This window comes from Anolis sagrei, chromosome 5 (assembly GCF_037176765.1).
Source record: "Anolis sagrei isolate rAnoSag1 chromosome 5, rAnoSag1.mat, whole genome shotgun sequence".
NCBI classification, from domain to species: domain Eukaryota; kingdom Metazoa; phylum Chordata; class Lepidosauria; order Squamata; family Dactyloidae; genus Anolis; species Anolis sagrei.
In genome coordinates, this window is record NC_090025.1 from 191,066,264 (window position 1) to 191,093,357 (window position 27,094).

Here is a 27,094-nt window from a genome sequence, read left to right on the forward strand (position 1 = left end):
TATAAGTTGTTTGGGTTGTTGTAGGTTTTTTCAGGCCATGTTCTAGAGGCATTCTCTCCTGATGTTTTGCCTGCATCTATGGCAAGCATCCTCAGAGGTTGTGAGATCTGTTGGAACTAGGAAAATTGGGTTTATATATCTGTGGAATGACCAGGGTGGGACAAAGAACTCTTGTCTGTTGGTGCTAGGTGTCAATGTTTCAACTGACCACCTTGATTAGTTGTTTATAAGTTGGATGTTTGTAACTCGGGGACTGCTTGAATTGCAGTTATAGCATTGCTATGCACAACTGGCACAGTTTAGTATATAATACAGGACATAGGTGGGATATCAGCTATTGCCTAATATCAACAAAGGAGCCCAGCAATTGCTAGGAGCTGTTTGAGTCAGAGGAGGAGCAGCACAGCTAAGAACTATCCTCTTTTCTCTACCCCAGAGGTCTGTAAACTTTTTAAGTGGCAGGCCGATTCACGGTTCCTCAGACTTTTGGGGGCCAGGTAAATGACCTTGGGCCTTAGTTTGAGGTAAATGACCAGGGGCCTTGGTTTGAGGACCCCTTCTCTACACTGTGAACCATTTTGAATTACAACCCACCCACCTGTCCACACTAACTTTCAAGTGGAAGACTTCAGAAGCTCCAGGGCATTCTGTCAACATGGAGTAAAATTGTTTTAACCCATATATTGGACTGGAAGTCCCTGGATGCTGTCTGGATGTCCAGGAGTCATGTCTGCTCTGATGCAGGGTTTTGGCATATCTGGACAAACATCTAGTCCATCCATTTTCCTCTTTCCTTACTTGCCTCCACTAGGGTATTTTTCAGTTATTGTGAGGAATAGGTAAAGGTAAAGGTAAAGGGTTTCCCCTGACATTAAGTCCAGCCGTGTCTGACTCTGGGGTTTGGTGCTCATCTCCATTTCTAAGACAAAGGGCTGTTGTTGTTCGTAAACACCTCCAAGGTCATGTTGCCAGCATAAATCTTGTCTGCTTAAAGGAAGTGTGGATGTTGTAATTAGTAAGCTGGAATTAGCATTTGAGTGGCCATGAAGTTTGCAAAGTCACTGGGTTGTTGTAGGTTTTTTCGGGCTATATGGCCATGTCCTAGAGGCATTTTCTCCTGAAGTTTCGCCTGCATCTATGGCAAGCATCCTCAGAGGTAGTGAGTCAGTCAGTGAGGGGATCTGCACAACAGAACCTCAGTGATTCCAGCCACGAAAGCCTTTGACAATACAATCATAGCTTTCTTGAAAAATACTGTTGGATCAAGTGTGGTCCCTAACCCTCATTTTTAAAGAAGGAACTGTACTATTTTAGGGCACTTTGACAATAAAGAGGCATCTGAACAAAGGAAAAAAGTCTCTCTGCACTCTCACAAGCACCTCACAGTCCTGTACTAGATAAAGGTAACGACTTTCCCCTGACATTAAGTCTATTCGTGTCCAACTCTGGGGGTTGGTGCTCATCTCCATTTCTAAGCCGAAGGGCTTGCATTGTCCATAGACACCTCCAAGGTTATGTGGCCGGCATGACTGCATGGAGCACTGTTACCTTCCCACCAGAGTGGTACCTATTGATGTACTCACATTTGCATGTTTCCGAACTGCTAGGTTGGCAGAAGCTGGGGCTAACAGTGGGAGCTCATGCTGCTCCCTGGATTTCAACCTGCAACCTTTTGGTTACCAAGTTCAGCAGCTCAGTGCTTTTACCCTCTGTGACACCGGGTGCGCCCGGTAAGGAATAGGATGTTTGATGTGTATAGATTCCTTAAAAAATTGCAAAAATTGCTGTAACTTTCCAGTGATTTCTCCTCTAGGTCAGGTTGTCCTTGGAGGCTCTTTCTGTTTTAAGATACGGAGCGTAACCACCCATGTTCTTGCCTAAGAGCACTACCTTACAAGGATTAAGAGTCAGGGTGCAGCAGGTGGATTCTTCCTCTCCAAATATTTTGCAAAGGGGGAAGCGATGGAGTCTGAACTGGAACTTTTCCTTCCTCTGACCCAAAGGATGGTGCCAGCAAAGGTCAGAGTAGATACAAGGGCTGAGAAGAACCATCTGGCCTTGGAAGGGAAGGCTTGGATCCAGTCGCTCTGTTGTGATTTGGAGCAAGACTGTTTATGAGCCGAGATGTGGGCTTTGCTGCCTTGCACCCATCGGCTGTTGTTCCCTCGGCTGTTTTCTCCCAACACTTTCTGGGGAAGGAAGTCTAATCAGCTGCAGATAAGCAGGCTAGCAATTTTGGAGACAGCTGCTCTGTGCTTGCTAAACAGAGAGGAAATATTTCCATCCGAGAGATGGAGTTTGGGACAATTTTCAATCCCATGGTCTGATCTGGTGTGGGAACTCCTTGGAGCACTATGCAACTGTCCCAAAGGCCATCTGATCCTCCTCTTCAGTGTGATAAGCACAGAAAGAAGAAACAACAAACTAGAAGGGTATATGTCTATGAGAAAATCCATTTGGATTTGGCCGAATACCAATGAAGCCCATAATACAATTTAGATAGTGGTCCATGTTAATTGCCTTTGGGAAACCTGTATTTCTGCAGGTGACATTGGAGGTATCCACACTGCAGAACTAATGCAGTTTTGAGTCACTTTAACTGCCATGGCTCAATGCTATGGAATCCTGAGATGAATAGTTTGGTGAGCCATGGCAGTTAAACTGGTGTCAAACTGTGTTAATTCTGCAGTGTTAGTGCACTCATGGCTCCCTGCAATGAGATACTTCAAGTGTCACCAAGTTATGTCAATCTACACACACAAACACACACACACACACACACACACTAGCCATCCCCTGCCACAAATTCCTGTGGCCCAGTCTGTGTATATGTGTTTTGTGTGAATATATATGTGTATATGTGTGTATATATATTTGTGTATATGTGCATATATGTAGTTTTGTGCATGCATTGTAATGTATTTTTTTTTGGCTTTTAAAGTCTCTTCTACTGTGTTTTTCAGTGTTTTTATGAATGATGGTCACTTGTTGGCCTGATGGGTATATTGTGTCCAAATTTAGCGTCAATTCACCCAGTGGTTTTTGGGTTATCTTAATCCCATAAGTGAACATTACATTTGTATTTATATAGATACTAACCGTCCCCTGCCATGCATTGCTGTGGCCCACATGGGGGTTCTGTGTGGGGGGTTTGGCCCAATTCTGTCATTGATGGGATTCAGAATGCTCTGATTGTAGGTGAACTATAAATCCCAGCAACTACAACTCCCGAATGTCAAGTTTCTATATTCACCAAACTCTACCAGTGTTCACATTTGGGCATATTGAGTATTCGTGTAGAGTTTGGTTCAGATCCATCATTATTTGAGTCCACAGTGATCTCTGGATGTAGGTAAACTACAACACCAAAACCAAAGGACACTGCCCACCAAATCCTTCCAGTATTTTGTCTTGGTCTGTGTGCCAAGTTTGGTTCAATTCCATCGTTGGTGGGGTTCAGAATGCTCTTTGATTGTAAGTAAACTATAAATCCCAGCAACTACAACTCCCAAATGACAAAATCAATTTTTTTTGAGTGAAGGACATACATTGGGTTGTTAGGTGTATTTGGTGTCAATTAGTCCAGTGGTTTTTGAGTTCTGTTAATCCCACAAACATTACATTTTTATTTATATAGACTAGACATCCCTTGTCACATGTTGCTGTGGCCCAGTCTGTGTATATGTGTTTTCTTTGTGTATATATATATGTGTGTGTGTAGTTTTGTGCATGTGTTTTTTGGTTGTGTCAGGAGCAACTTGAGAAACTGCAAGTCGCTTCCGGTGTGAGAGAATTGGCCGTCTGCAAGGACGTTGCCCAGGGGACACCTGGATGATTTGATGTTTTTATCATCTTTGTGGGAGGCTTCTCTCATGTCCTCACATGAGGAGCTGGAGCTGATAGAGGGAGCTCATCTGCCTCTCCCCGGATTCGAACCTGCGACCTGTCGGTCTTCAGTCCTGCCGGCACAGGGGTTTAACCCACTGCGCCACCGGGGGCTCCTCTGTGCATGCGTTGTAATGTATTTTTTTTTTTGGTTTTTGGCTTTTTAAGTCCCTTCCACTGTGTCTTTCAGTGTTGTATGATTGATGGTCACTTGTTGGCCTGATAGGTGTCTTGTGTCCAAATTTGGTGTCAATTCGTTCAGTGGTTTTTGAGTTATGCTAATCCCACAAATGAACATTATGTTTTTATTTATATAGGTGTGTGTGTGTGTGTATAGATTACTTATTTTGATATAACAAAGGGCTTCTAGTTAGTTTTAAAACTAATGCTTAGATGGTGTTTTCAGAGACATTTTGATTAAAATTTGTTCATGTTGTATGTTATTCTTTCATCACTCCCATGTACAAATTTTGTGCAGGATAAGTCCTCCAACGACAACATTTAGTAGTTGGAAAGGAGTTTGCCAGTGACTATTAGCCTTTTTGGGGAGCATTCAAAGCAAGGCAAACCATCTCTGATTTCTTTCCTAAGACTATGGACTATGAATCTGGAGAGAAGGATTCAAATCCACCTTCTGGCAGGGAAAATTGGATGACCTTGAGCAAGTCATACTTTCTCAGCTTCAGAGGAAGGCAAGGGTGAACCCCTTTGACCAAATCCTCCCAAGAAACTCCATGACAGGTTTGTCTTAGGCTACCCTAAGTTAGAAATGACTTGAAGGGACTTGATAGCAAAGAAAGCCGTAGGTCAACAAGTGACTTGAAGGCACATGTACACATACAGAGAGGAAAAGGCAAGGTTGGTACATAAAACAAAGGACAATGCAACTAAAGTCAAATTTTGGCCAAGGAGATCTCTCCAAAGATTGCAACTTGTTGACAGTAGGAGATAAGCTGAACCATTATTATTAATTTAATTAATAAACGGATTACAGTCTTCCAAAAGATATTGTGCCTCTGTGTGTTCCTTCATTCATGAATCTGAGCTAGCAGTTTCTTCCAGAGTGAAAAACACTCCCATCTTTTGGAAACCCTAAAGCAGTGTTTCTCAACCTTCCTCATGCCGCAACCCCATAATACAGTTCCTCATGTTGTGGTGACCCTCAAGCACAAAATTATTTTCATTGCTACTTCATGACTGTAATTTTGCTACTGTTACCAAGTGTAATGTAATTATCTGATATGCAGGATATATTTTCATTCACTGGACTAAATTTGACACAATTATCCAATATGCCCACATTTGAATACTGGTGGGGTTGGGAGGGTGAGGGTTTTTATTTCGTCATTTGTGAGTTGTAGTTGCTGGGATTTATAGTTCACCTACAATCAAAGAGCTCTCTGAACTCCACCAACAATGGCATTGAACCAAACTTGGAACACAGAAGTCCCTTGACCGATAGAAAATACTGGAAAGTTTTGGTGGGCACTGACCTTGAATTTTGTAGTTGTAGTTCACCTACATTCAGAGAGCATTGTGGACTCAAGTAATGATGAATCTGGACAAAACCTGGCACGAATCCTCAATATCCTCAAATGTGAACACTGGTGGAGTTTTGGGGGAAATAGGTCTTGACATTTGAGAGTTTTAGTTGCTGGAATTTATAGTTCACCTACAATCAAAGAGCATTCTGAATCCCACCAATGATAGAATTTGGCCAAACTTCCCACACAGAACTCCCTGACCAACAGAAAATATTGTGTTTTCTGATGGTCTTTAGTGATTCCTCTAACACCCCCCTCATGACCCCCCCCCCAAGGGTTCCGACTATAAAGCCCTAAATGGTTCCGGCCCAAGCTACCTATCTAACCGCATCTCTGCCTATGAACCCACCAGGACTTTGAGATCTTCCGGGGAGGCCCTGCTCTCGATCCCACCTGCTTCTCAAGCATGGCTGGCGGGGACGAGAGATAGGGCCTTCTCGGTGGTGGCTCCTTGGCTGTGGAACGCCCTTCCCATGGACATTAGACTAGCACCATCTCTAATGGTATTCCGCAAAAAAGTGAAGACCTGGCTGTTTGAGCAGGCGTTCGACTAATTAGTGCAATGATTGGTTAATGAACACTTGGATGGAACAATGGATGACGAATCTGGATTTTGTTTTGGATGATGAAACGATAGTGACTGGTTATTGTAGTAATTGTTTATTAATTTGTGTAATGTGTTAAGTGTTAACTGTTTTTACACTGTTGCATTGAATTTTTGCTGTTCTTGGTTGTGAACTGCTGTGAGTCGCCTTCGGGCTGAGAACAGCGGTATATAAGTAAATAAATAAATAAATAGGTAGAAAAACACTTCCCTAAATCATCCCTATTCATAGGGACTTCTTGGCAACAGAGTTGATTTGCCATGGTTCCTCTGAGGCTGAGAGAGAGTGATATACCCAAGTCATGAATCATAGAGTTGGAAGAGACCCCAATGGCCACCCAGTTCAACCCCCTTCTGCCAAGCAGGAAGACACAATTCAAGACCTCCCAACAGATGGCCATCCAGCTTCTGCTGAAAAGTCTCCCAAGAAGGGGCCTCCACCGACTCTCAGGCAGCATCTTCCTCTCCTCAACAGATTTTACTGTCGGGAAGATCTTCCTTCTGTTTACATGGAATTTCATTTCTTGTAGTTTGAAACTATTCCTCTACTTAGTCTCTGGAGCAACAGGAAGCTCTCTGTCTTGTTAAGGACATTTTGGAGTCTGGTCCTATCTTCTGTGGTATGAGCTCTCCCTCCCCATTTGACATCTTCTGCAGTTGTGATCAGCATGCCTCCTATTCCCTCCTCCAAGTCAACGATAAAGATGTTCAATAACACTGAGCCAAGGGCAGGGCTGTCCTTTGCAACCCTACTGATCACTTCTGTCCAGGATGAAAGGATAGGACATGCCCCTTGGGTTCGGACAGTTAACTGGTTCCCAATCCACCTAATAGTATCACTGTCCAGCCCACATTTTTAGTAGCTCCTTTGTGAGAATGCCATGGAGGACTTTGTTGAAGGCTTTATTCGGTGTCATCTGCAAATTTGTCAGGTATGCCCTCAAATCATTTTTTTCCCACAGCTAGGCAAGGATTTGAAGCCTACTCTTCCAGAGTTCAGACTCAAACCCAAAATGGGCTCTCTGTCCTGCTAACAAGGCAGCACAGTATGCAAGGATTGTGAACTGTAGGACCAGGAGACCTACTTTTTCTAGCTGATATCCCGTTCCCATGCCTTTTTGGAGCTGAACGCAGATATCAATGAGAAACCAGAAAGAAATGCAAATATCCAGACACTTCCCCTGTGCCCCCTCCTGCTCCTTGGAGTCCTGATCGCAAACCATCTTGTTTCTCTTTTGATTTCTGTGAGAACGGAATGCGGTTGCAGCTGTTTACAACTCGGTGACCTGTTGCTGCCGGGATTATCAGCCGGGAGGTGGACTGGAAAACCCTAATCTCTTTCCTGTCAAAGCCTAAAGCCCGGTGCTTATCTATATAACCCCCCAAAAATCCATTTGGGCTCAGGAGTGGCTTTCTGTGATTAATGAGCTGCGAAAGCTCAGGGGAGAGAAAGGCATGGAGGTCTGGTCCCAAGTTGGTGTGGAAAAAAAGAGGTGGGAAGATACAAGCAGCAGGAGAAAGCCAGGAGATGCTCTGGTTTGGAATACCTTTCTTGAACCCTGCCAAAACAAGCAATGAGAGAGTGCATTGTCCAAAGCTTTCATGGCTGAAATCAATAGGTTGCTTTGAGTTTTTCAGGCTGTATGGCCATGTTCCAGTCGCATTCTCTCCTGACACTTCGCCTGCATCTGTGGCTGGCATCTTCAGATGCAGGCAAAATATTAGGAGATAATGCTACTGGAACATGGCCATACAGCCTGAAAAACTCACAGCAACCAAGTTTGCTTCCCTTGTAAAAATCTTCATTGATTCTTGGCATGTTGGAATTCTTGTTCTTTGGTGTCAATTTTATGGTGACTTTGTGAATGAGAGCATGTTTTAGTTCTTTGATAGTTGGACAAAGATGCTGGAGACTTATTGAACAGCCTTGGGAAAGTCAAGGAGGAGAAGGAGAAGAAGATTAATTATAATAATAATAATAATAATAATAATAATAATCCTTTATTTATACCCTGCTACCATCTCCCGCAGGACTTGGTGCGGCTTACAAGAGGCCGAGCTCAAATACATCATAAAACATAACAACAACAATACAACAATAAATAACTCATAACAAAGCAAAACAATACAATAATGACATGACACAATTAAAAACTGGTGGCAGGGCCAAGTGTAAGAATTGAAATTTTAAAATGCTGGGCATGTCCAGGAAAATAGGTTGGATATTTTAAAAATAGGTGGGTGTGCAGGCAGTACTAAATCTCTCGTAAAGTGCATTTGGGACATATTGCTTGGGAGTCTTTATTCTGGGAAGGCACACTGGAACATCCATGTCTTCAAGCTCCTTCTAAAGATTGCCAACGTTGGGGCCTGCCTGATGTCCTTGGGGAGGGAGTTCCAGAGTCATGGGGCCACCACCAAAAAGGCCCTGTCCTTCGTCCCCACCAATCCCGCTTGCGAAGCAGGTGGGATCATGAGCAGGGCCTCTCCAGATGAACGAAGGGATCGTGTGGGTCCGTATACAGAGATGCAGTCACACAGGTAGATGGGTCCCAACCCCTTTAGGGCTTTGTAGGTAAGCATCTGCACCTTGAATTGGGACCGGAAAATGAACGGCAGCCAATGGAGCTCCTTAAACAGGACGGTTGACCTCTCTCTGTAAGGAGCACCAGTTAGCAGCCTGGCCACCGCCCGTTGAACCAACTGAAATTTCTGGGCCATTTTCAAAGGCAGCCCCACGTAGAGTGCATTACAGTAGTCCAATCTGGAGGTGACTAAGGCATAGAATTTGTCTCCAAGTCAGCTACTCATTGTGGCTTCTGTAATAAAGATGGATCCAAAATATCTCCATGGACTTGTCCTCCTTGATCCAAGATAGAGTAATCAGTAGCAGTTCCCAACAATATACCAACATGATGTGATTGTTTGAATATTAAACCAAGTCTCTGGAAGTCAGAGTCTGAATCCTCACCTAGCTATGGGAACCCATTGAGTTGCTTGAGCAAGCCACACTCTCCTGGCCTCAGGGAAAAGCAAAGGCAAACCCTCTCTGGGCACATATTCTCTCACTGGGGCCATGGCAGAGACCAGCCATGGCCACTGAGAGCTCTTTAATTTTCAAAACTCCTGCCTTGCAGACAATCAGCTTTCTGGAGGAGCCCAGCAGCAGCTACCAGTGCTCACAATAATTTTAGATACTTTTTGCAGCGATCTTCCCCTAATTAATCGTTAGTTATATTGTTTTGAACCCTTCAGTAAATATGGTTATTCTTAACATTTGTATCTTTGTATCTTGTTCTTATATGGATTTTATTATGTGATTTAATCCATTTTTAACTGATGTATGTATGTGTGTTGCAGCATCTAATTGTTGCCAGATTGTACACTACCCTGTGTCGCCTTCAGGTGGGATAAAAGCGTGGTAAATAAATAAAATATCCTTTTGCCTCTCTGAGTCTTTTTCTCTCACTTCTACCTTCTGCAGCCAGCCCGGTGGCTGCTTGAGCCCCATGGCCCTCATGGCCTGCATGGCCCTCTATAGGCCCTGGAATAGGGCTCATACTCTCTCCTCCCCGCAAAAAACTAACCACCCTTGGACCTCCCTGAACCCCTTCACCACCTCCTGATCCACATGGATATCCTGGTTCTCTTGGTGGGAGCCCTGGTTTCCACGATCTCCCTTTTTCCCATTTTTGTTGTTGTTGTTCATTCGTTCAGTCATTTCCGATTCTTCGTGACCTCATGGACCAGCCCACACCAGAACTCCCTGTCAGTCGTCACCACCCCCAGCTCCTTCAAGGCCAATCCAGTCACTTCAAGGATGCCATCCATCCACCTTGCCCTTGGTCGGCCCCTCTTCCTTTTCCCTTCCATTTTCTCCAGCATAAATGTCTTCTCTAAGCTTTCCTTTCTCATGATGTGGCCAAAGTACTTCATCTTGGCCTCCAATGAACACTCGGTCTTTATTTCCTGAAGAATGGACTGTTTGGATCTTCTCCCAGTCCAAGGCACTCTCAGAACTTTCCTCCAGCACCACAGTTCAAAAGCATCTCTCTTCCTTCGCTCAGCCTTCCTTGTGGTCCAGCTCTCACACGAATAGGTGACTATGCTTGTGTATTTCAATGGCTTCTCTGTGTAGTCTGACATGGTGGTTGTGAGAGTGGTCCAGTGGACAATACACAACCATGTGGACAATTTCAACAGAAAGGAGGAAACCAAGAAAATGAACGAAATCTGGTTACCAGTATTAAAACACTAAAATTGCAACAGCACAACAACAGAGTGGAAACAAACAAGGACATCTAATCACCTCTCAACAAAAGTTTGCTCCAGGCACTGTCAGGCCATTATATGCTAATCAAGGTGATCGGTTGAAACATTCACACCTAGCTCCAGCAGACAAGAGTCCTTTGTCCCACCCTGGTCATTCCACAGATATATAAACCCTTTTCCCTAGTTCCAACAGGCCTCACTACCTCTGAGGATGCTTGCCATAGATGCAGGCGAAATGTCAGGAGAGAATGCTTCTAGACCATGGCCATATAGCCCGAAAAAACCGACAACAACCCAGTGATTCTGGCCATGAAAGCCTTCGACAATACATCACCAAGCTGAATTTTTAGCTTCTTCATCTCACTAGCCGCATGGACCTACAGGGTGGCTTGCCGCCGGTACCGGTAACCACGTACTGGATCTCTGTATCCGTGCTTCAGGATTCGTTATCCATGGCTCGGATCTCACTATCCGGGGCCGTTTTAAATTGCTCTGTTTCAGGAAAACAGAGTTCAAAGCAGTTATTGTGGATTATCTGCCTTGATATTCTGGGTTATATGGCTGTGTGGAAGGGCCCTTAGAAACATACAACAGCAACAATAACAAGGAATGATCTGTTAGTGAGCCAACCTGATCAAGTCTTGCAAATGCAGGACTGTGGCTTCCTTGACTGACTGAATCAATCCACCTATTGTGCAATGCCTTTCTTTTCATACCACCTTCTAATTTACTAACCATTATTGCCTTTTCCAGTGAATTGTATCTGATGATATGGTCAATATTCAACACCCTCAGTTAAGTCGTCTTGTCTTCTAGGAGAGGTCACACTTGATTTACTCTAGAAGCCATTCATTTGTCTTTCTGCCTGTCCACAGTTTCTATAGAATTCGCCTCCGGCACACATTTAAAATGTGTCCTTTCTCATCAGGTTATTTCTTGGCTCAGCATTGACCTTATACATCAAAAGTATCATGGTAGGGATGATTCTGATTTTGTATTTCATTCACAGCATGGTCACCCCTGACTCTTTCTCCCAGTATGGCCCATATAATCTGTTGCAATCTAAAAAGTGTCAGGATTCTGGGAATATGAAGCCCAAAGCACTTGGAGGATCAAAGGTTGGGAAGCACAAGGGACATCAATGCAGACAGAAACCATTTTCCTTCTTGGCCATGGGACAAAGGGCAATGGCAAGGTAGTAAAATGTCAACTTTCCTAGCAATAGAACAATAACTCCCCTTGAAGTTGGAAAGTGGTTGATTCAACAGAAATGGAAAACACTTTTCAGAGTTTGGAGAAGAGAAGGAACAACTCTGCTCTCTTGTGGCAACTCAACAAAACAGCATCCTAAAGAGAAAGCTAAACTCTACACCAGTGGTTCTCAACTTCCCTTATGCCGTGACCCCTTAATACAGTTCCTCATGTTGTGGTGACCCCCAACCATAAAATTATTTTCGTTGCTACTTCATAACTGTCATTTTGCTACTGTTATGAATTGTAAGGTAAATATCTGATATGCAGGATGTATTTTCATTCATTGGACCAAATTTGGCACAAATACTCAATATGCTCAAATATGAATACTAGTAAGAAACAAAGATGGCAGGGACCTAACAGAAGCTGAAGAGATCAAGAGAAGGTGGCGAGACTATACAGAAGATCTATATAGGAAGGATAACAATATCGAGGATAGCTTTGACGGTGTGGTGAATGAATTAGAACCAGACATCCTGAGGAGTGAGGTTGAATGGGCCTTAAGAAGCATTGCTAACAACAAGGCAGCAGGAGATGACGGGATCCCAGCTGAACTGTTTAAAATCTTAAAAGATGATGGTGTCAAGGTGATGCATGCCATTTGCCAGCAAATATGGAAAACACAAGAATGGCCATCAGACTGGAAAAAATCAACGTATATCCCCATACCAAAAAAGGGAAATGCAAAAGACTGCTCCAACTTCCGTACAGTGGCCCTTATTTCTCATGCCAGTAAGGTAATGCTCAAGATCCTGCAAGGAAGACTCCAGCAATACATGGAGCGAGAGTTGCCAGATGTTCAAGCTGGGTTTAGAAAAGGCAGAGGAACCAGAGACCAGATTGCCAATATCTGCTGGATAATGGAGAAAGGCAGGGAGTTTCAGAAAAACATCTACTTCTGCTTCATTGACTACTCTAAAGCCTTTGACTGTGTGGATCATAATAAATTGTGGCAAGTTCTTGGTGGGATGGGCATCCCAAGCCACCTTGTCTCTCTCCTGAGGAATCTGTACAAGGACCAAGTAGCAACAGTCAGAACTGACCACGGAACAACAGACTGGGTCAAGATTGGGAAAGGCGTACGGCAAGGCTGCATCCTCTCACCCAACCTTTTTAACTTGTATGCAGAACACATCATGCGATGTGCGGGGCTGGATGAATGCAAAGCTGGGGTGAAAATTGCTGGAAGAAACATTAACAACCTCAGATATGCAGATGACACCACTCTGATGGCCGAAAGCGAGGAGGAGCTGAGGAGCCTTTTAATCAAGGTGAAAGAAGAAAGCGCAAAAGCCGGGTTGCAGCTAAACGTCAAAAAAACCAAGATTATGGCAACAAGAATGATTGACAACTGGAAAATAGAGGGAGAAACCGTGGAGGCCGTGACAGACTTTGTATTTCTAGGTGCAAAGATGACTGCAGATGCAGACTGTGGCCAGGAAATCAGAAGACGCTTACTTCTTGGGAGGAGAGCAATGTCCAGTCTCGATAAAATAGTGAAGAGTAGAGACATCAGACTGGCAACAAAGATCCATTGCCTAGTCCAAGCCATGGTATTCCCTGTAGTCACCTACGGATGTGAGAGCTGGACCTTAGGGAAGGTTGAGCGAAGGAAGATCGATGCTTTTGAGCTGTGGTGCTGGAGGAAAGTGCTGAGAGTGCCCTGGACTGCGAGAAGATCCAACCAGTCCATCCTCCAGGAAATAAAGCCCGACTGCTCACTGGAGGGAAAGATACTAGAGACAAAGTTGAAGTACTTTGGCCACATCATGAGGAGACAGGAAAGCCTAGAGAAGACAATTATGCTGGGGAAAGTGGAAGGCAAAAGGAAGAGGGGCCGACCAAGGGCAAGATGGATGGATGGCATCCTTGAAGTGACTGGACTGACCTTGAAGGAGCTGGGGGTGGTAACGGCCGACAGGGAGCTCTGGCGTAGGCTGGTCCATGAGGTCACGAAGAGTCGGAGACGACTGAACGAACGAACAACAACAACAACAAGTAAGGTTGTGGGGGGGGGGGGGGATTGATTTTGTCACTTGGGAGTTGTAGTTTCTGGGATTATAGCTGACCTAAATCAAAGAGCATTCTGAACTCTACCAACGATGGAATTAAACCTGTGCTGGTACGTCTGCACCAGGAGCTCCAACTTTATTTTCTTTCTAGCAGGGATTCTGCAAAAAGTTGCTTCTTTTGGTTTGCAGTCATAGGGCAAGCCACTTGTCTATCACTGTTAAGTTTGGATCCGCTCCTTCTCCCAGGGAGATGGGAAGGGAAGAAGGAGCCATTTTTAGTTAGTCTTAGTGAGGAAAGCTAAGGACGTTGACAAGCTTCACCTGCACAAAAGCTTCATTTCTGAAGACCATACAGGGAAACCGAAGTCCCGGAAATTCCAGGGACATTCCAGGGGAAAACAGTCCCAAAGCTCTGGCAGAGAGCTCACAGCCTCTCAGCCTTACAGCATCTGAGGGAAACAGCCCTAAAGTCTCTAAGAAATTCCGAAGGGAAAACAGCTTTACAGACCCAGAGAACTCCAGCTGGAGAATCTGCAAGCCTTGACTGGTAGGTCTACTCGGTGCTCAAGACACAGTTTGAATCCGGTAGTAGGACCCACATCAGTAAGGATTAGATTATAGTCAGCCTGGAAGAGGTTAAAAAAGAGTTTTCCTCTAAAGTAAAGGAACACTTAATGAAGACAGTTGCCTGTCCCTCGTGGACAAGATTAAGGAAGCCACTAGTAAATTCAAAGCCTTGAAGCATTTGTTTGACTGATTGAAGATTTGAGAAATATCTGTTGGATTTGTTCAATAATAAAGGACTTTGTTACATCATTAGAAGAGAAGGCTGAGAGGAGATATGATAGCCATGTATAAATATGTGAGAGGAAGCCACAGGGAGGAGGGAGCAAGCTTGTTTTCTGCTTCCTTGGAGACTAGGACGCAGAACAATGGCTTCAAACTACAAAAGAGGAGATTCCATCTGAACATGAGGAAGAACTTCCTGACTGTAAGAGCCGTTCAGCAGTGGAACTCTCTGCCCCGGAGTGTGGTGGAGGCTCCTTCTTTGGATGCTTTTAAGCAGAGGCTGGATGGCCATCTGTCAGGGGAGATTTGAATGCAATATTCCTGATTCTTGGCAGAATGGGGTTGGACTGGATGGCCCATGAGGTCTCTTCCAACTCTTTCTATGATTCTATGATTCTATGTCGGGGTGACCTCCAACCATAGAATTATTTTAGTTGCTACTTCATAACTGTAATTTTGCTACTGTTATGAATCGTAATGTAAATATCTGGCTTCCCGCTGGGCACAAGGTGCACGCCCTATTTCAAAAGTCAATTATTACAGGCCCAGCGCGTGACAGAACAGAACCAATCTTGGCACACACAACTTCCATGACCAACAGAAAATACTGGAAGAAGGCTTCTTCTTCTCTCCCTCCACAGCCAAGGCAGTGGCCATTCGAGTAGAGGGAGGGCACGTCATCTGCTTCTGGGTCCAGGCATGATGGAGCAGTACCTGCCTTCTTATCCCCCTACACAGCCAGAGTAGTGGAAGGTGGGATGGAAGGTAAGGCTTTCATCTGCTTTTGGGCACAGGCTAGATCAGTGGTTCTTAACCTTCCGAATGCTTTGACCCCTTAATACAATTCCTTATATTTTGGTGACCCCCAACCATAACATTACTTTCGTTGCTACTTCGTAACTGTAATTTTGCTACTGTTATGAATCGTAATGTAAATATCTGATATGCAGGATGTATTCTCATTCACTGGACCAAACTGGGCACAAATACCTGATACGCCCAAATTTGAATACTGGTGGGATGGGGGGGGGGGGGGGGGGAGAGTTGATTTTGTCATTTGGGAGTTGTAGTTGCTGGGATTTATAGTTTCAAAAAGGTTAAAATGTGGCTGTGGGACCAGGCCTTCGGGCAATCAGGTTAATGGACAATTGATAATTATTTGAGAACACAGAAATGCTGGACCACACCAACAACCACCATGTCAGACTACACAGAGAAGCCATTGAAATCACAAGCATGTGGACAATTTCAACAGAAAGGAGGAGACCATGAAAATGAACAAAATCTGGCTACCAGTATTAAAAAACTCTAAAATTACAACAGCAAAACAACAGAGAGGAAACAACCAGGCACATCTTAACACCTCTCAACAGGGGATTTTCCCAGGCTCAGGCAGGCCTTCAAATGCTAATGAAGGTGGTCAGTTGAAACATTCACACCTAGCTCCAGCAGGGAAGAGCTCCTTGCCCCACCCCAGCCATTCCACAGATATATAAACCCATTGTCCTATTTCCAACAGACCTCACTACCTCTGAGGATGCTTGCCATAGATGCAGGCAAAACGTTAGGAGAAATGCCTCTAGAACATGGCCATATAGCCCAAAAAAGAGAACCTACTGACATTTGATAATGTTTGACCATGGCATGGAAGAGGATTTGGATAAGTTAAGCGGAGTAATCATTAGTAGATGGCTAGCTAAACAGCCACCAGATGGGCAATAGCTAATTAGAGTGTAAGTATGCTGTTTTAATCTTTATTTATTAATGTTCATGCTTAATTGTTATATTTGTTATTCTGTATTTTATGATGCGTCATTGAATTATTGGCAATTGGAAGCCGCCCTGAGTCCCCCCCAAGGGGTTGAGAAGGGTGGGGTAAAAATGTTCGAAATAAATATAGTTCACCTACAATCAAAGAGCATTCTGAACTCCACCAATGATGGACTTGAACCAAGCTTGGCACACAGAACTCCCATGATCAACAAAAATTCTCATGGTGGTCCATGAGAAGGCCCTACTAGTACATATTTTGAACTGTTATGTTTATTCATATCATGATCTGATCACCATGCTCAATATATCCCATATGTATGGGGGTATTGGGGTAACAATACAAAAGGGTTGCTAAGGTAGGCCCTCTTTCACTCAGACTCAGCCCTCCCCCCGAATCAAACTCAGCTCCCCCCAAAACAAAATCCTGGCTATGGGCCTGGAAACTGGAGATTTTGGGAGTTGTATTCCAGAAAAGTAGCAATTGCTAAAGCTAGTCTGTAAAGGAGATCTGGACACAAGCATTCCCTTCCCTTTCTTGTGTGGCTGTACTTTCTTACTTTGGACACTAGATGGCACTCAAGATACAGCACAGGTATTGCTAAGCAATTTCATAGAAATCCTGATTCCTGCCCATCTCTCTGAAGGAATCAATGCCTTTCCTTTGAACAGCTCTGACACATACTGCATCTACATTGTATAATTAACACAGTTTGACCCCACTTTAACTGTTCTGATGGACTGCGACTTCAAACCTGGTATTTGTAATTTGGCGAGTTGCCAGCACTCTTGGGCAGTGAAGGCCAAAGTCCTTGCACAACCACAACACCCAGGATCCCATAGCATTGAATCATGGCAATTAGAGTGGGATCAAAGTGCATTGATTCTATGGTGTAGATTCTCCCACCATGTCCGGAAGGACTTCATGATGCGGATGAATTTCCCAGCTTGACATGTATTGCTGTTTGAATATTAAACAGAAGAAGATTGATCAAAGTCAGGACAGAAGCGAAATTGTCCATTTCTTGCTTGTCCCTTTGGATGGACAATACTCAGTTTGGACTCTAGGGGGCAGCAGTTCTGCATCTCTAGCTGTCCAAAGCCAACCTTTCATTGCAAAAGGTAGACAGGTGGAGGAGCATCCCTTATCCTGAAACCTCAAATGTTCCAAAATCTCAAATTGTCCACATAAGTGGAGGAGACGTCACTGTGTCACGATTTTTGAATCTTGATGGTTCAATGTACACAAATTAAGTGAAAATTTAAACTGTGTATGAAGATTCTTGTGGTTTTTTCCGGGCTATATGGCCATGTTCTAGAGGCATTCTCTCCTGACGTTTCGCCTGCATCTATGGCAAGCATCCTCAGAGGTAGTGAGGTCTGTTGGAATTAGGACAATGGGTTTATATATCTGTGGAATGGCTGGGGTGGGGCAAAGAGCTCTTCTCTGCTGGAGCTAGGTGTGAATGTTTCAACAGACCACCTTCATTAGCATTTGAAGGCCTGCCTGAGCCTGGGAAAATCTTTTGTTGAGAGGTGTTAAGATGTGCCTGGTTGTTTCCTCTCTGCTGTTTTGTTGTTGTAATTTTAGAGTTTTTTTAAAAACTGGTAGCCAGATTTTGTTCATTTTCATGGTTCCTCCTTTCTGTTGAAATTGTCCACATGCTTGTGGATTTCAATGGCTTCTCTGTGTAGTCTGACATGGTAGTTGTGAGAGTGGTCCAGCATTTCTGTGTTCTCAAATAATATGCTGTGTCCAGGCTTAGTTCATCAGGTGCTCTGCTATGGCTGACTTCTCTGGTTGAAGTAGTCTGCAGTGCCTTTCATGTTCCTTGATTCGTGTTTGGGCGCTGCGTTTGGTGGTCCCTATGTAGACTATGTAGACACCAACAGAGAAGAGCTGTTTGCCCCACCCCAGCCATTCCACAGATATATAAACCCATTGTCCTAATTCCAACAGACCTCACTACCTCTGAGGATACTTGCCATAGATACAGGCAAAACGTCAGGAGAAATGCCTCTAGAACATAGCCCTATAGCCCGAAAAAAACCCACAAGAACCTAGTGATTCCAGCCATGAAAGCCTTCGACAATACATTGTGTATGAAGAGTACATGAAACAAATTTTGCATTTAGACCCAGGTCCCATCTTTGCGATAGCTTATTATTGCATATGTAAATATGCCAAAGCACAAAAGTTGGAAGAAACCTCAAAGATAGAATCATAGAATCATAGAATCAAAGAGTTGGAAGAGACCTCATGGGCCATCCAGTCCAACCCCCTGCCAAGAAGCAGGAATATTGCATTCAAATCACCCCTGACAAATGGCCATCCAGCCTCTGTTTAAAAGCTTCCAAAGAAGGAGCCTCCACCACACTCCGGGGCAGAGAGTTCCACTGCTGAACGGCTCTCACAGTCAGGAAGTTCTTCCTAATGTTCAGATGGAATCTCCTCTCTTGTAGTTTGAAGCCATTGTTCCGCGTCCTAGTCTCCAAGGAAGCAGAAAACAAGCTTGCTCCCTCCCCCTGTGGCTTCCTCTCACATATTTATACATGGCTATCATATCTCCTCTCAGCCTTCTCTTCTTCAGGCTAAACATGCCCAGTTCCCTAAGCCGCTCCTCATAGGGCTTGTTCTCCAGACCCTTGATCATTTTAGTCGCCCTCCTCTGGACACATTCCAGCTTGTCAATATCTCTCTTGAATTGTGGCGCCCAGAATTGGACACAATATTCCAGGTGTGGTCTAACCAAAGCAGAATAGAGGGGTAGCATTACTTCCTTAGATCTAGACACTATGCTCCTATTGATGCAGGCCAAAATCCCATTGGCTTTTTTTGCCGCCACGTCACATTGTTGGCTCATGTTTAACTTGTTGTCCACGAGGACTCCAAGATCTTTTTCACACGTACTGCTCTCGAGCCAGGCGTCACCCATTCTGTATCTTTGCATTTCGTTTTTTCTGCCAAAGTGGAGTATCTTGCATTTGTCGCTGTTGAACTTCATTTTGTTAGTTTTGGCCCATCTCTCTAATCTGTCAAGATCGTTTTGAATTCTGCTCCTGTCCTCTGGACTATTGGCTATCCCTCCCAATTTGGTGTCGTCTGCAAACTTGATGATCATGCCTTCTAGCCCTTCATCTAAGTCATTAATAAAGATGTTGAACAGGACCGGGCCCAGGACGGAACCCTGCGGCACTCCACTTGTCACTTCTTTCCAAGATGAAGAGGAAGCATTAGTGAGCACTCTCTGTGTTCGTCCACTTAACCAATTACAGATCCACCTCACCGTAGTTTTGCCTAGCCCACATTGGACAAGTTTCCTTGCCAGAAGGTCATGGGGGACCTTGTCGAAGGCCTTACTGAAATCCAGGTACGCTACATCCACGGCATTCCCTGCATCTACCCAGCTTGTAGCTCTATCGAAGAAAGAGATCAGATTAGTCTGGCATGACTTGTTTTTGATAAATCCATGTTGACTATTAGCGATGACTGCATTTGTTTCTAAGTGTTTGCAGACCGCTTCCTTAACAATCTTTTCCAGAATCTTGCCCGGTATCGACGTGAGGCTGACCGGACGGTAGTTGTTTGGGTCATCCTTTTTTCCCTTCTTGAAGATTGGGACCACATTGGCCCTCCTCCAATCTGCTGGAACTTCTCCCGTTCTCCAAGAACTCTCAAAGATGGTTGCCAATGGTTCCGAAATGACTTCCGCTAGTTCCTTCAATACTCTGGGGTGTAGTTGATCTGGCCCTGGGGACTTGAACTCATTAAGAGCGGCCAGGTATTCCTGGACGACTTCTTTCCCAATTTGGGGTTGGATGTCCTCCAATCCCTCATCCACTCCATCTTGCTGAGGTTGAAGACTCTCTTTTTGTGAGAAGACCGAGGCAAAGAAGGCATTAAGTAGTTCTGCCTTTTCCCTATCCCCTGTCAGCATTGCCCCATCTTCTCCTCGAAGAGGTCCTATCGCCTCCTTGTTTTTCCTTTTTCTACTGATCATCCAGACCAACCTATTTCTGAAAGCACCTCTTGGAGCTGGTCAGTTACCTGTTGACTTAAGGCAACCCCACGAATTTCACAGTCTTTTCTCAGGCAACAAATACTTAGGGATAATTTTGCCTGTTCTTTCCTCTGAAATACAGCTGAAAGCATGTGGCCTTCACTGGTGGTCTCTCATGCAAGTACCATCCAGGGTGGACCCTGGTTAGCTTCCAAGATGAGACAGGATCATGGATATTTAGAATACTTAGGCCGTCACTCACAAAAATAGAAAAAAATGTGGGTTGTTGTAGGTTTTTTTGGGCTATATGGCCATGTTCTAGAGGCATTCTCTTCTGACGTTTCGCCTGCATCTGTGGCAAGCATCCTCAGAGGTAGTGGTCCCAATTCAAGGTGCAGGTTCTTACCTACAAAGCCCTGAATGGTTTGAGGACCAAAGGGACACCCTCGCCTTCCTCTCAATCCTCCTCTGAGAGTCGCACAGCAAACGAAAGAAAGAAGGAAAGACCCGACGTAGCTCCGCCCTCACTTGGCGTCACCCACAAATATAATCAGCATTCCTTTCATTCCATCATCTGAGATACTGTATCCTATCTTCCTTCACTTTACACCCTAGAAAACCCAACAGGACCTGGTGGTCTCCCACAGCCATGTTTCCTCACAGAGTCTAGTGAGTGACCCCTTGGCTGGCTAAATTATTTTTAATTTTTTTTAAATTATGGCCCAGCCATAGGTTTTTAAATGGTTGTATGTTATTGTTTACTGTTCATTTTTGCTTTGAGGTTTATTTTACTGTTTTGTATTGATTATTTTCTTACTGCCTTCGTTTTATTGATGTACTGCGCGCTTGGCCTCATGTAAGCCGCACCGAGTCACTTGGGGAGATGGTAGCAGGGTACAAATAAAGTTTTATTATTATTATTATTATTGGGACCCGCCAACCTTCGTGACCACATTTCCTTCTACAAACCTACACGATCCCTTCAATCTTCCAGAGAGGCCCTTCTCTCACTCCCACACCATCACAAGCATGACTTGTGGGGATGAGGGAGAAGGCCTTCTCTGTGGTGGCTCCTCGGCTCTGAACCTCGCTCCCCAGAGAAAAAATTAGGCAAGCGCCCACCCTGGCAGTCTTCAAAAAGAGCCTAAAAACCTGGCTGTTCCAGTGTGCCTTCAATGAATGAACATCAATCCCTGATCTTGACCAAACCCTGCATAAAATGCCCTCAGACACTTTATCTCACCCTCTAGTGAAATTAAACCCCATTGTTTTGTCCCACCCAAACCTCCTTCCAGATACACTGCACTGCTCATCTCACCTAGAGTTTTTAAACCTTTTAATCTTTGCAACTGGCCCTGCCCATTGTGTTCAATTATTGTGATTTTATATTGCATTGTGTGTTTACTTTGTATTTTTTGTATTATTATTTTCAATATATTTTATTGATGTATATTTTATGTTGTATATTTGCTTTGTTGTAATTGTTGGGCCTGGCCTCATGTAAGTCGCCCAGAGTGCCCTTGGGGAGATGGTGATGGGGTATTATTGTGCTGGTACGGCTGTACCAGGAGCTCCAACTTTATTTTCTTTCTGTTATCTGTTTGCAGTTACAGGGCAGGCCTCCTGTCCATCATAATTAAGCTTTGGTTCTGCCCCTTGTTCAGGGCTCTGGGAGAGAAAGGAGCCATTTTTTTGGGCAGTCTCTCATAAGGAAGCTAAACTATAGGACGTAGACCAGCTCGTCCCGTAGAAAAGCTTCTTTTCTCAAGAATATCCGGGGAAACAGAAACAGAAATTCCAGGAAAAAGGTCCCAAGGCTCTGGCTGAGAGCTCACAGCCTCACAGCCTCACAGCAATCAGAGGGAAAACAACCCTGAGGTTTTCAAAGAATTCTCTGAGGGAGGACATCACTACAGATCCACGGAACTCCATCTGAAATATCCACAAGCCTCGGCTGGTAGGTCTACTCAATACCCAGATGCATTTGGAATCGGTAGTAGGACCCACACCGATGAGGCACAGATAGTAAACAGCCTGGGAGAGGTTAAATAGGGTTTTTCCTACAGAGAAAGTACAGTTAATTAAAGTCAGGTACCAGTCCATTAGGATTAGACTAAGAAAGCCTTGAAGTGTTGTTTGAACCATTGAAGATTTGTTGTTTGTTCCATAATAAAGACTTTGTTGTGTCATCAAAGACTCTAAAGACCATTACTTCAGAAAAATCCCTGAGAACCTCTCTTTGAGGTGCCCTGGCTTCCCGCTGGGCTTAAAGTATACGTCCTATAGAAAAGACAGCTGTTACAGGCCCAGCGCGTGACAGAACAATTATTATTATTATTATTATTATTATTATTATTATTGGGGGAAAGGGATAAGGAAAGCGAAGGAAAGAAGAAGAAAGGGATGTGAAAAAGGAGGGAAGAAAGAAAAAGAAGAGAACACAAAGGAAGGAAGAGAGAGGAAAGGAAGAAAGACAAAAGGAAGAGGGGGAAAGGTGTATGAGGGAAAGGAAGGGAAGAAGGAAAAGAAAGAAAAGGAAGAAAGATGGGAAAGTGAGAGGGATAAGGTGTTGGAGGGAAAGAGAAGAAGGAAAGTAAGAGCCACAAGGAACATTAAAAACTCAGGCAATGTGGAGTCTATAAGCCAGTTCATTAATAACGGACTCCTGTCCCTTACCTTTTGCTCATTTGATGGATGATTGTGGCAGAACCCTCTACATTGGATCAACCCTCAGTTCCCATGCTGCAAAAGAAGCACATTAAATTAATCAGGGAAGTGGGGAAGCTTCGAAACCCAAGAGGCCAGGTAGAGAAATAAATACAATCAAAGAGGATTAAGAGAATTGCCCAGTAATATTGAAACAATATGCAGCTTCGTCTTGCGGGGTGAAATCCAGGGAGGAGAGAGACACATTTTCCATCCAAGTGTGATAGTCGGGCAATCAAACCAATATTAATAATTTGGTGGTATTAATAGGCTCCCAATGCAGCCTCCATAATAAAGGCCAGGATTGCATCAGGTGGCTTAGCTCCATGAAACTTAACATGCCTCTGCAATCAGGCCAATATGGTTTCGGTTCTGAAATCAAAGTCCCAAACACCTTCATGAAATGGTCTCTCCGGTGGTCCATTCACTGGGTGGATCTACACTGCCTTATAATGAGTCTGGAACTGCATTATATGGTCAGTGTAGAGTAGACCCATATAAGTTCTAATATAACTGCATTATATGGGTCTATGGCTCTACTCTAGATCAAATATGGGTCTACTCTAGTTCAAACTTCTTATAGAGTGCATTTACACTGTACAATTTATGCAGTTTGACACCACTTTGATTGCCATGGCTCATTCCCATGCAATCCTGGTATTCATGGTTTGGTGAAGAACCAGCACCCTTTAGAAGAGAAGACTAAAGACCTTGTTGTTGTTGTTGTTGTTGTTGTTTATTCATTCAGTTGCGTCCAACTCTTTGTGACCTCATGGACCAGCCTATGCAAGAGCTCCCTGTTAGCCATGACCACCCCCAGCTCCTCCAAGGTCAAGCTAGTCACTTCAAGGATAACATCCATCCATCTTGCCCTTGGTCGGCCCCTCTTCCTTTTCCCTTCCATTTTCCCCAGCATCATTGTCTTCTCAAAGCTTTTCTTTCTTCTCATGATGTGGCCAAAGTACTTCATCTTGGCCTCTACTATCCTTCCCTCCAATGAGCAGTCAGGCCTCACTTCCTGAAGTATGGACTGGTTGGATCTTCTCGCAGTCCAAGGCACTCTCAGAACTTTCCTCCAACACCACAATTCAAAAGCATCTATCTTCCTTTGCTCAGCCTTCCCTATGGTCCAGCTCTCACATCCATAAGTTACTACGGGGAATACCATTACTTTAACTATGCAGATCTTCGTTGCCAGTGTGATGTTTCTACACTATTTTATCAAGATTGGTCATTGATCTCCTCCCAAGAAGTAAATGTCTTCTGATTTCCTGGCTGCAGTCTGCACCTGCAGTCATCTTTTCTCCTAGAAATACAAGTCTGTCGCTGCCTCCACCTTTTCTCCCCCCTTTGCCAGTTCTCAACCAGTCCAATTGCCATAATCTTGGTTTTTTAAATGTTTAATTGCAACCAAGTTTATGCACTTTCTTCTTTCACCTTGATTAGAAGGCTCCTCAACTCATCCTTGCTTTCAGCCAGCAAAGTGTTATCATCTGCACATCTAAGGTTGTTAATATTTCTTCCAGCAATTTCAACTCCAGCCTTGCATTCGTCAAGGCTCACACATCACATGACATGTTCTGCATATAAGTTGAATAGGTTGGGTGAGAGTAGACAGCCGTGCTGTATGCCTTTCCCAATCTTGAACCAGTCTGTTGTTCCATGGTCAGTTCTGACTGTTGCTACTTGGTCCTTATACCTATTCCTCAGGAGACAGACAAGGTGATTTGGTATGCCCATGCCACCAAAAACTTGCCACAATTTATTATGATCCACGTAGTCAAAGGCTTTCAAATAGTCAATAAAACAGAAATAGATGTTTTTCTGGAACTCCCTGCCTTCCTCCATTATCCAGCAGATTTTGGCAATGTGGTCTCTCGTTCCTCTGCCTTTTCTAAACCCAGCTTGTACATCTGGCAACTCTTTCTCCATGTCTTGCTGGAGTCTTCCTTGCAAGATCGTGAGTATTACTTTACTGGCATGATAAATAAGGGCCACTGTACAAAAGTTTGAGCATTCTTTAACATTTTCCTTTTTTGGTATGGGGATATAAGTGGATTGTTTCCAATCAAAAAAGACCTTGCAAAATTAAAAATCCCACAATTTCAAAGCATTGGGCCATGGTAGTCTAAGACTGGATCTACAGTGCCCCATATCCCAGGGTCTGATCCTAGATTATCTGCCTTGAACTGGATTATATGAGTCTCCACTGCCATATAATCTGGGATAAGCAGATAATGTGGGATCAATTTCTGGGATATAGGGCAGTGTAGAAGGAGCCCAAGTGGTGTAAAACTGCATTAAATCTACAGTGTAGATTTAAAGACCTAGAAGGTCTCCTTGCATCACCCTTTCTTCTGAGAGAAGATGCCAATCCTGAACAGAATTAAAGAACCCAGTCCGCTCAAGGGCTTTTCAATTCCTCTTTTTCTGCCGTACTTCTCTGTAATCCCATCAATACAGAAGGGCGGTTTGATATCCGTGCCAAAGATTACCATTTTGTGCCCAGCTTCCTATTGAGAAACTTTGAGCATGCACAAAAGAGAGGAAAGGCAGCAACACACTCAAACAATGGCCTTTTTATTTTATATTCTAATTTTGATGCTTCAGCAAAGCCGCGAGGCCGTCTTTGTATCCCCTTCAATACCACGTGTCAAAGATCAATACTGCAGATGTTGACTTAGCGACGCTGCTGGCGGGAGACATTTTAATACCTTAAAGATATTACAACAAAGAGTGGATGACAATTCCAAGTTGGGGGGAGAGAGAGGCGGACAGAACGAGAGAGATGTTTTGATTTGGGTTTTTGTCAAAATGAATTCCGATGCTGCCTTTATGTCCAATGCTCTAAGTATTCTTTATTTTTTTTCCTTCCCCCCATTTTTTTGCCTTCCTCTTCCACTCACTACTGGAATGCATATTAAATGTTGTTAGTCTGTTATCCTTGACCTTTTCAGCCCACAAAGATGAAAATCCAATTCCCTCTGGGGGCAAAACTGAAGGCAAGGCAGGCTTTGAAGAAAAGGCCATTGATGATTCTTCTGGCTTTGTTTCCTTATTTATTTCAGTGTAGTCCTTTCAAGATGCCACAGGTTGGCTGCAGAGCATTCAGATGGAGAAGAGCTCCCTCCCAACTGAAGGCAATGGGAGAGAAATGTTCAACATGGGAAACTTTACTACAATTCTCCAGCTGATAACTCCAGGATTCATGATAACCCCATTCACACTTCTTATTGCATTGTGGTTCTGACTTAAGCACCATGATTCCATCTGTGCTGGTACGTCTGTACCAGAAGCTCCAACTTTATTTTCTTTCTATTAAGTCAGTGTTTCTCAACCTGGGGGTTGGGACCCCTGGAGGGGTCACAAGGGGGTGTCAGAGGGGTCGCCAAAGACCACCAGAAAACACAGTACTTTCTGTTGATTATGGAGGATCTGTGTGGGAAGTTTGGCCCAATTCTATCACTGGTGGGGTTCAGAATATTCTTTGATTGTAGGTGAACTATAAATCCCAGCAACTACAACTCCCATATGTCAAGATCTATTTTCCTCAAACTCCACCAATGTTCACATTTGGGCATATTGAATATTCATGCCAAGTTTGGTTCAGATCCATCACTGTTTGAGTCTACAGTGCTCTTTGGATGTAGGTGAACTACAACTCCAAAATTCAAGGTCAATGCCTGCCAAACCCTTCCAGTATTTTCTGTTGGTTGTGGGAGTTCTGTGTGCCAAGTTTGGTTCAATTCCATTGCTGATGGAGTCCAGAATGCTCTTTGATTGGAGGTGAACTATAAATCCCATCAACTGCAACTCCCAAATGACAAAATCAACCGCCCCGCCCCCCAACCCCACCAGTATTCAAATTTGGGCATATTGGGTATTTGTGCCAAATTTGGCCCAGTGAATTAAAATACATCCTGCATATCGGATATTTACATTACAATCCATAATAGTAGCAAAATGACAGTTATGAAGTAGCAAAAAAAAAAAAAAACCCAAACAATTTTATTGTTGGGGGTCACCACAACATGAGGAATTATATTAAGGGGTCGCGGCACTAGGAAGGTTGAGAACCACTGTATTAAGTGTTTGCATGCAGGGATTCTGCAAAAAGGTGGCTTCCTTTGGTTTGCAGTCATAGGGCAAGCCACCCGTCTATCATTGTTAAGTTTGGATCCGCCCCTCCTCCCAGGGAGATGGGAAGGAAAGAGGGAGCCATTTTTAGTTAGTCTTAGTGAGGAAAGCTAAGTTAGA